The 9,338-nt window shown below is 47.1% G+C and overlaps 1 long non-coding RNA gene across 1 annotated transcript; it reads left to right on the forward strand.

Annotated features, from left to right (window-relative positions):
- The first annotated feature begins 925 nt into the window (after positions 1-925).
- LOC101057558 (uncharacterized) lies at positions 926-9,126 on the forward strand. The gene is made up of 3 exons (XR_001712576.4): positions 926-1,140; positions 8,184-8,470; positions 8,964-9,126. It is a non-coding gene; the product is annotated as an uncharacterized LOC101057558 (long non-coding RNA).
- The last annotated feature ends 212 nt before the right edge of the window (positions 9,127-9,338 follow it).

Below are 9,338 nucleotides of genomic sequence, written 5' to 3' on the forward strand. Positions count from 1 at the left end.
TTCCAGTTCCTGGTTAGAATTTGCAAACTTGTTGACTATTTCTTTGAAAAGAGTAGCTAGAATTGTTTTAGTCTGTGTATAGTGAGTTGAATATCTGAAACCTCTGTGAGTCTGTTTCTTTTGTCTGCTAGCCCTACTCATGGCGTCGTGTTTTCCTGGATGTTTAGTTGGTTGTCTTTGAATATGTCCAACTCCAGTTATTTCTGGGAATACCCAAAGGCACACCTGTTCACTATCACCCAGTGAATTGCCATGTGTTTGTCTCCTGTCATGGTAACATTTGCATTCAGGGAGAGGCCTCTGCTATCTGCAGAACTGTGTGAAATCACCTCATTTTTGCCTTCAATGAAGGTTGTCTCTTGCTGGTCACCACCACTTCCTCAAATGACTAATGCCACTCTTGCTCACAGTGCTAAGGCGCTAAGGAGTTTTCAGAGGGCTAGAGTGATTCTGCATCCTCTGGGGTTCTCAGGAAACGAGGCCACAGGGCCATCTGTGCATGAGTGACAGTGGGGTGGGGTGGATGAGCAGTGGCAGTGGTGGGCACCTATGCTGCTGGCGCCACAGCTTTTTATATCTTGGTGAAAACAACGCCTTGCGTTTTCACTTGTAGATTCTCCGGCTACATTCCACAAGAACAAATTCTGGTCACAGAGGCCAGAGTAGACTATCAGTATAATGGCCCTTCCCCTTTGATGATAGCAGCTTTTTTCAGGGGAGCAGGGGTGGCCAAACTTCTTAGCCTTATTTTATCTTCCTTTCTAGTTCTCCCCAGAGGCTGCTGGGTTCACCTCTCCCTCTGCCAGACAGGCAGGCTCAGACATGCAAGAACGGAAGGGGGTGTGGGGGTTGGTGGGAGGATTAAGTTGGGGAAAGCCAGTCTTGTCTTTGCAGATTACCAGAACTGACACACGTACACACACGTACACTCACTCACTCACTCACTCATCTATTCATCTATTTTTGGCCTAAGTGCCTTTGGACACTTCTTCGGAAAAGCACACGAACTCTTTGGAGTCTCCTGTTCCACTTGGTAAATTTCCTATAGCCACGCACTGAAAGTCCCTGCTGCCCTCCTTCCTCTGAGCTTGTGGGGCCCACAGATCCCCTGCTCCACTTCCTGCTTCATTTCAGCTGCTGGTGAGTCCGGGGCAGGCTTGTAGGAAGGGCGGGCTAGGCGTGGGGAACTGCAGCACCCACCCCACCCCCCGCCCCAGTGCTTGTTGCCCCAGCCTCTGTCTCCCTCGCTGTGCCCTTCCCTTAAGCCCCACTCTTGGCCTCCCCAAAGAAAGAGTTTGTTCTGTTTTTATTGATAGGATGACACTCCCTCGTTCTAATACCATCTGAATGCCTGAGCAATTACATCTTACAACCTCATGAAAAACACAGCAGCTTGTCATGATGAATGATGTTACCGTGAATAATGCAGTTTTGAGTTCAAACTCCTTCTTATTCCAAGAATGAGTAAATATCCCTATTCCCTCCTCTCCCCATTGCATTTGGGTTTGACATGACATGAATCATTGTGGTTTTACTCCTGGGTAGAATTGTTTTTCTGTATTGCATTGCCAATTGATGGAAGGACAGAAAAAGGAACCTTACCAATGAGCAGTTTCAGATGAACTTAAATTCTCAGAAATCTTGAAGAATGAATGAACTATAACTTTTTGAAGTTGCAAAAATGTTCAAGTCGGAAGTGACCCATGGGAAGCAACCTGGTCCTTAATTAGGACTGGAAAGAAAACGGAGGCCCAGTGAGGGAACAGTGGCTTCCTCAAGGTCACACTGCAAGTGAGTGGTGGCACTAGTCACCCAGGAGTCCACCTGACTCCATGGTATCCTGACCCCAGACCAGCAGCCTTATTTGTGGTTAAAGAACGTGGAAAAACAGCTTATGTTTGAATTTTAAAATCATGCCAGTACTAAAGATCTGCATTCCGTGAATATTGAGCTTTGCTGTGTGCGGGTTGCTACGAATTTTGTAACTATTTTCTCTAAGAGCTCTCAGTATTTTACATATACAATTCCATTCTTTATTGTCCAGGGAAAAAGTTGCATTTACTGAGCAGTAAGAGGGTGATTTGAAGTCCCTGGGGTCCCCCACCCTTGTCTTTCTATGTGAGATTGTATTGCAGGGCTCACATTTATTCTCTCAGCAGCTCATTGCACAGACAGTGTATTTATTGAGCATCTACTGTGTGCCAGGAGCTATGTGGTAAGCTAAGCAGACAAAAACTCCTGCTCTCACAAGAAGAAAGAATAAACAAGCAGACAATTGCACCTATAATGTTGGCCGGGTGTGATGGCTCACTCCTGGAATCCTAGCACTTTGGGAGGTGACGATGGGAGGATTGCTTTAACTCGGGAGTTCAAGATAAGCCTGGGCAACCAAGACCCTGTCTCTACAAAAAAATCAAAAAATTAGCTGGGGGTGATGGCATGAGTCTCTGGTCCCTCGGGACCAGAGGCCTCAGGAGGCTGAGGCGGGTTTATCACTTGAGCCTGGGAGGTTGAGGCTGCAGTGAGCTGTGATCACACCACTGCACTCCAGCCTGGGCCACAGAGCGAGACCCTGTCTCTAAATAAACAAACAACCTAATGTCAAGTTAGGAAGTGTGGCAAAAAGGAACAAAGTCAGGGTGGCTGCCATTCTAGAAAGGGTGGTGAGGGAAGGTCTCCTTGAGCAGACCCTGTGGGAGTGGAAGGGTAAGTCACGAGACTCTCTGGAGGAAGAAGATTCCAGGTGGAAATGCCTTAGTGGGTGTTAAACGCTTTAACGGGTGTTAGCCAGAAAGCCAGAATGGCTGGAGCTGAGGGAGTAGAGGAGGCGGCATAGAAAATGAGGTCAGATATGGAGGCAGGGCCGGATCACAGAGGGGCACAGAGAACGAGGAGGGAATTGGATTTTTGGAAAAGATTGTGGCAAAATACAAAATATAAAATACAAAAATAAAATATAAACCATAAAATGTACTACCTTTACCATTTTAAGTATGCAGTTCAGTAGTGTTAAATACATTTACATCATTGTTCAACCCGTCTCCAGAACTCTCTGCATCTTGCAAAATTAAAACTCTATGCCATTTCAACAGTTCGCATTTCCTCTTCCCTCTCGTTCGTGGCAACTGCCATTTTTCTTTCTGTCTCTGTAAATGTTAGTACTTGGGGTATCTCATCTAAGTGGAATCACACAGTGTGTGTCCTTTTGTGACAGACTTATTTCACTTTGCATAATGTCCTTAATATTCATCCATGTTGTAGCATGTGTCAGATTTTCCTTCCTTCTTAACACTGTGTAATATTCCATTGTACGCATAGACTACATTTAGCTTATCTGTTCACCTGTGGATGGACACTTGGGTTGCTATAGTGAATAATATTGCTGTAAATATGGGTATACGATTATCTCTTTGTGACCCTGCTTTTAATTGTTTTGGATATATACCCAGAAATGGAATTACTGAATCATGTGGAGATTCTGTTTTTGATTTATTTATTTATTTTTAATTTTTGAGATGGAGTCTCGTTCTGTCACCCAGGCTGGAGTGCAGTGACACGATCTCTGCTCACTGCAACCTCTGCCTCCTTGCACCATTAATTCTGAAAATGCAGGCCTGGATCCAACCGCCTTTGGGGACGGGTACCTGCCCACAGGAAGAGGTTGAGGAGACAATAATGTCACGAGAATCATCATCTTTGACTGGGAAATGGTGTGCAGAGTTTCTGGTGCCTTCTGAAGTGATTCTCGCACCTCAGCCTCCCTAGTAGCTGGGGTTACAGGCATGTGCCACCAAGCCCGGCTAATTTTTGTATTTTTAGTAGAGACGGGGTTTCATCATGTTGGCCAGGCTGGTCTCAAACTCCTGACCTCAGGTGATCCACCTGCCTCAGCCTCCCAAAGTGCTGGGATTATAGGTGTGAGCCATGCACCTGGCCTGATTGGTTATTTAAATTCTGAGATGGGGTATACTAATGTTAGAAAACCACAGGGATGGGATAGGTATAGGTGGGGAGGGAGAGCAAAAGTGGTATTTAGAATACGTTACGTTTGAAAAACCTAATACACATTCTACATCCAAGTGGACATAGATGGAGTTATTTGAAGCTCAGAAGACACCTGAGTTGGAGACAGGAATTTGTGGATCATCTGATATATTTAGCATTTATAGCCACAGGGCTGCTGCCTGACTTTTTTTTCCCCCTAGACAGTTTCGCTCTTGTTACCCAGGCATGACCTTGACTCACTGCAACCTCTGCCTCCCGGGTTCAAGCGATTCTCTTGCCTCAGCCCCCCGAGTAGCTGGGATTATAGGTGTCCACCACCACGCCCGGCTAATTTTAGTGCTTTTAATAGAGATGGGTTTCACCATGTTGGCCAGGTTGGTCTCAAACTCCTGATCTCAGGTGATCCACCTGCCTTGGCCTCCCAAAGTGCTGGCCAGGCATGAACCACCGCACCTGGCCACCACTGCCTGTTTTTGTACCGCTTGGCAAGCTAAGAATGGTTTTCACGTTTTTGTTTCTTTTTTTTTTTGGAGGCAGAGTCTCGCTCTGTCACCCAGGCTGGAGTGCAGTGCAGCTGGAGTGCAGTGAACGCCTCCCGGGTTCACGCCATTCTCCTGCCTCAGCCTCCCGAGTAGCTGGGACTACAGTTGCCTGCCACCACGCCCAGCTAATTTTTTGTATTTTTAGTAGAGGCGGGATTTCACCGTGGTCTGGATCTCCTGACCTCGTGATCCGCCTGCCTCGGCCTCCGAAAGTGCTGAGATTACAGGCATGAGCCACCGTGACCGGCCACTGCTGCCTGTTTTTGTACTGCTTGCCAAGCTAAGAATGGTTTTCACATATTTGAATATTTGAAAAAAATTTTTCAATAATACCATTTTGTGACACACGAAAATTATATGAAATTCAAGTTTCAATGTCCACAAATAAAGTTTTATAGGAACATAGCATGCTCACTCATTTAGGTATTGTTATGGCTGCTTCCACACTACAGCAGCAGGGTTCAGAGGTCATGGCAGAGACCACGTGGCCCACAAAGGTGAATATACTTCCCTTTGTAGAAGCTGTTTGCCAAACTCTTGGCTAGGAGAGTGAGTCATGAGAGAAGAGAGAAGTGCATGGACTGAGGTCTGTCCAGGGCCTGTCAAGAGCCAGTAACCGTTGCTGTGAGTCAAGGATGCCAAGATGGTGCCTGCTCCGTGAGCAACCAAGCCCAGGGGCCCAGCAAGCCAAGGCTGCTTGCCTCTTCCCCTGGGGCCAGCTGTGCATCTTGTGGATGGCTGAAGTTGAGCAACCCATAACAGGCTCCTGACCCATTGTGAGATGGTGGCATGTGAAAGGACCAGCATCCAACAGTCTTGCTCTTACTATATTAGTAATTTCCTGGGGCTACAGGAACTATTTACTACAAACTGAGTGACTTAAAACAATGGAAATGGATTCTCTCGCAGTTCTAGAGGGTATTCTTTCAATCAATCAAGGTGACAGCAGGGCCATGCTCCCAAAGACAGCTCTAGGAAAAGCTCCTGGTTTCTAGCAGCTGCCTGCACTCCTTGGCATTCCTTGGCTTACAGCTGCATCATTCCAGTCTCTGCTTCGGTCACCACGTGCCTACATCCCTGGGTCGCTTCCATGTCTCTATGTCCAAATGTCGCTCTTCTTATAAGGATGTTAGTCATTGGATCAGGGCCCACCCTAATCTGGTATGACTTCATATTAATGTGATTGCATTGATAAAGACGCTGTTTCCAAATAAAGCCATCATCACACGTATGGGAACTAGGACTTCAACATATCTTTTTGAGGGACAAAATTCTACTCACTATACTTCCACACATATGCAGATTTCACGTGGTTGAATCTAAGAGTATTTGGGTTCTTGCGATAAAAGGATATGGCCCGGTGACTAATCCTGGGGAAAGAAATAAAAAGAGAAAAAAACCTCTAGTATTGGTGTTAAGACCCTGAGTTTTACTTCATTTCCTCACCACTCCCTGCTGCCTTCAGGCAGGCCAGCTGCCTCCCTAGGGGCAGAATTGGAGAAAGAATACGTCTCTCTGATGTAACTACTGCGCTCAGGCAACCCACTGTGGAGCTTCACAGTGGTTCTCTGCCAAAGATTCTGAGGCGTTTAGCCTGAGATGATATGTCAAAACCAGGGAGGTGCTCATGGGGGAAAGCAGCACTGGACAGAGTCTAGATGCTGCTTCCCTCAGGCTGTGATGACCTTCAACTGGCCCTCATCCCCAAGAACCTCAGCTTCTTCCTCTGTATTAAGGAAATAACCACAGCCCCGTCTGTCTGTCACAATGTAGAAGCGGGGATGAGAAGTGAAAAGCGAGGTCTTGCAAAGGTCTCGCAAGTCCTCTGCAAAGCTAAGGGGTGTTACTGGACAGCGACTTGGATGGGGATGGCCAGACACTGTCCTCCTTCAGGACCAGCTTCTCAGAGCAGAGTCTCCAAACACAATGTCGCTTCCAGATGACGCAAATCTGACATCAGAGAATGACTAAAAGCTTGCAACTTTGCTTTTAATCTGTTGTGGATCAAGTTTCTTTTCAAATAAATCAAAGTCTGTGAACTTAGGAAGGAGGAAAATTGCTGGATATCTTTTTTGGGGGAGGGATGGGGGGCCCTCTGCCAATTTAACCATTTCAAAGTGTCCAATTCCGCGGTTTTAAGTATACTCTAGTTCCAGAATTTGCTCATCATCCCAGATAGAATATCTATACTCATTAGCAGCCTCTCCCTGGCTCTTCACCCTTCTCCCGTTCCTGGCTACCATGAATCTGTGTCCGTCTGCATAGATTTGCCTATTTTGGATCTCTTCTCTTCTGTTCTCTTCTGTTCTCTTCTCTTCTCTTTTTAAAGATGGAGTGTCTCACTCTGTCACCCAGGCTGGAGTGCAGTGGCGTGATCTCGGCTCACTGCAACCTCCACTTCCTGGGTTCAAGTGATTCTCCTGCCTCAGCCTCCTGAATAGCAGGGATTACAGGTGCCTGCCACCATGTGCGACTAATTTTTATTTTCTTTCTTTTTTTTTTTTTTTAGTAGAGACAGGGTTTCACCATGTTGCCCAGGCTGGTCTCAAACTCCTGGCCTCAAGTGATCCGCCCGCCTCAGCTTCCCAAAGTTTTGGGATTACAGGCATGAGCCATCACTCCTGGCCCTATTTTGGCTATTTCATATAGTGGAGTCATACAACATGTGGCCTTTTGTGTCTGGCTTCTTTCTGTCAGCATAATGCTCTCGGGTTCACCCACGTTGTAGCATGTATCAGTATTTCATTTCTTCTTACGGCTGAATAGTGTTCAGTTGTGTGGGTTTGCCATATTTTGTTTATTCATTTATCGATGAACATTTGGGTTGTTTCCATCTTCTGGCTATTATGAATAGTGCTGCTATGAACTATAATGAACATTCTGCATACATTTTTGTTTGAACATCTGCTTTCAGTTCTTTTTGGTATATACCTAGGAATGGAATTGCTGGGTCAAGCGGTAATTCTGTGCTTAACTTGATGAACCACCGAACTGTTTTCCATGGTGGCTGCACCTGCATCATTTTGCATTCCCACCAGTGGTGATGAAGCTTACAATTTCTCCCAGATCATGATTTAACACTCATTTTTATTAAATGCAACAACCCCTCCCGCATCTGGCCTGAGTGTCCTGGGCCAGCCAACTGCTTGCTCTCCATCTTTCCTGTTTGGTCAGAGGCCCTGGGTGCAGCCAGTGGGTTACCCACTCTGATCCCCTCAGTGACTTCTCCTGGGAGGTCACCAGGGATACTCATTCAGTCAGGTCTTCCAGAGCCACAGTGTTGATCCTGCAGTGAGGACATGAGTGTGCAGTGACTGGACTCTCTCAGGCAGTCGTGGAAGCAGAGGATTGCTCTGGCCAGCCTGGGGACAGTTCCCATTGGTTCCTGGACTTGATCTGAATCAACTCCTTCTTCCTCACCATCTCTTGCCTGGTGCTGCTGGCTGAGGCGTTGCATCTGTGGGGGCTGTCCGCTCCCAGCTCACGCCTTCTGGCAGCTCCTTACTCTATTCTAATGCACCTAGTGGTACTGCCGATTTTCTCTTTTCCCAGACACCTCTCTCCACACTCCTTCTCCCACATTGGCCTGGCCCTCATGGCTCTTTGATCCTCATGGAACATTCTATTGTCTCCTAGGTGAGAAGAAAAGGCATCCCAGCTTATATTCAGACACATGGCCTTGAACTCGTAATAACTCACGCATGTAAGCCACAATAACTTCATTTGCATGCAACCACCTTGAATGAATGGTCTCAGTAAATGTGTCATTTATTCTCAATATTCTGGAGTGCTGGAAAAAATGTGGAGTCAAAGGATCCCTCAGTCTGCTGGTGTGACCTGGGGCACCCATCCCTGTTCCCTCTCCTCTTACATGGGATAAAACCCCAGCGGAGCCGTGTCTCTGGATCATTGTGATGGATTAGGTGAGTCTCTACCTGGGCACCCTCTTTCACGTGGCAGCATTTTTATCGCTGTGACAACCTGGAGTCACCTTGCCATTTACCACAGTTGCCTTGGATGACCAAGTAACCCTCCTGCCCTTCATGGGGGGATGTCCTTTGAAGAACACCATTCATTCTGGAAGTGCAGGCCTGGCCTGAACCACTTTGGGGACGGGTACCTGCCACAGGAAGAGGTTGAGGAGACTATAATGTCAGGAGAATCATCATCTTTGACTGGGAGATGGTGTGCAGAGTTTCTGGCGTCTGGGGGCATTCCATCTGTGAGGTTTTCAGTTCTTCATGAGCTGTTACAGGAAACAATGTTTTCGAAAACAAAGTTGTCCCTGGCCCAGGGGCGCCAGGTCATTCCATGCAAGCAGTCCCCATCAGCTGAGGGAAGGCCCAAAATATGCAAGTGCATGAGCCAGGCTGGCGTGGCACGTGAGGCTGCATAATTTTTGCCACCCTTCCCTAGGTGTTCTGCTGAGAGCTGGGCTGTCTGCTTAGAAATCAGCCTCCAGGCCTGACTTTTGGCCTCTGCCCCGCCTGTGGAGTCGGTGCGGGCTCCAGATTCCAGAGGCGAAGGATACATCCTAGTGCCAGCTCAGATCTGAAACAGGCGTGCCCTTCGTTTTCAGGTAACTTCTGTTCTGGTCTCTGAGGCTGTGCTGGAGCACTGGCCGGGATTCCAGGCGGCATTTTGTATTTGGAGACAGCAATCTGGGGAGGGGCATAAATAGTGGGAGGGGCAGTGTCATCTGTTTTTACCTTTTCTTTTCTTCTTCTTCTCTTCTTCTTTTTTTTAAATGTAGTCTGGTCTTTCCAACTTTGTTTTCAGCCAATGCGGAAG

Source organism: Pan troglodytes, chromosome 22 (assembly GCF_028858775.2).
Source record: "Pan troglodytes isolate AG18354 chromosome 22, NHGRI_mPanTro3-v2.0_pri, whole genome shotgun sequence".
Classification (NCBI taxonomy): Eukaryota; Metazoa; Chordata; class Mammalia; order Primates; family Hominidae; genus Pan; species Pan troglodytes.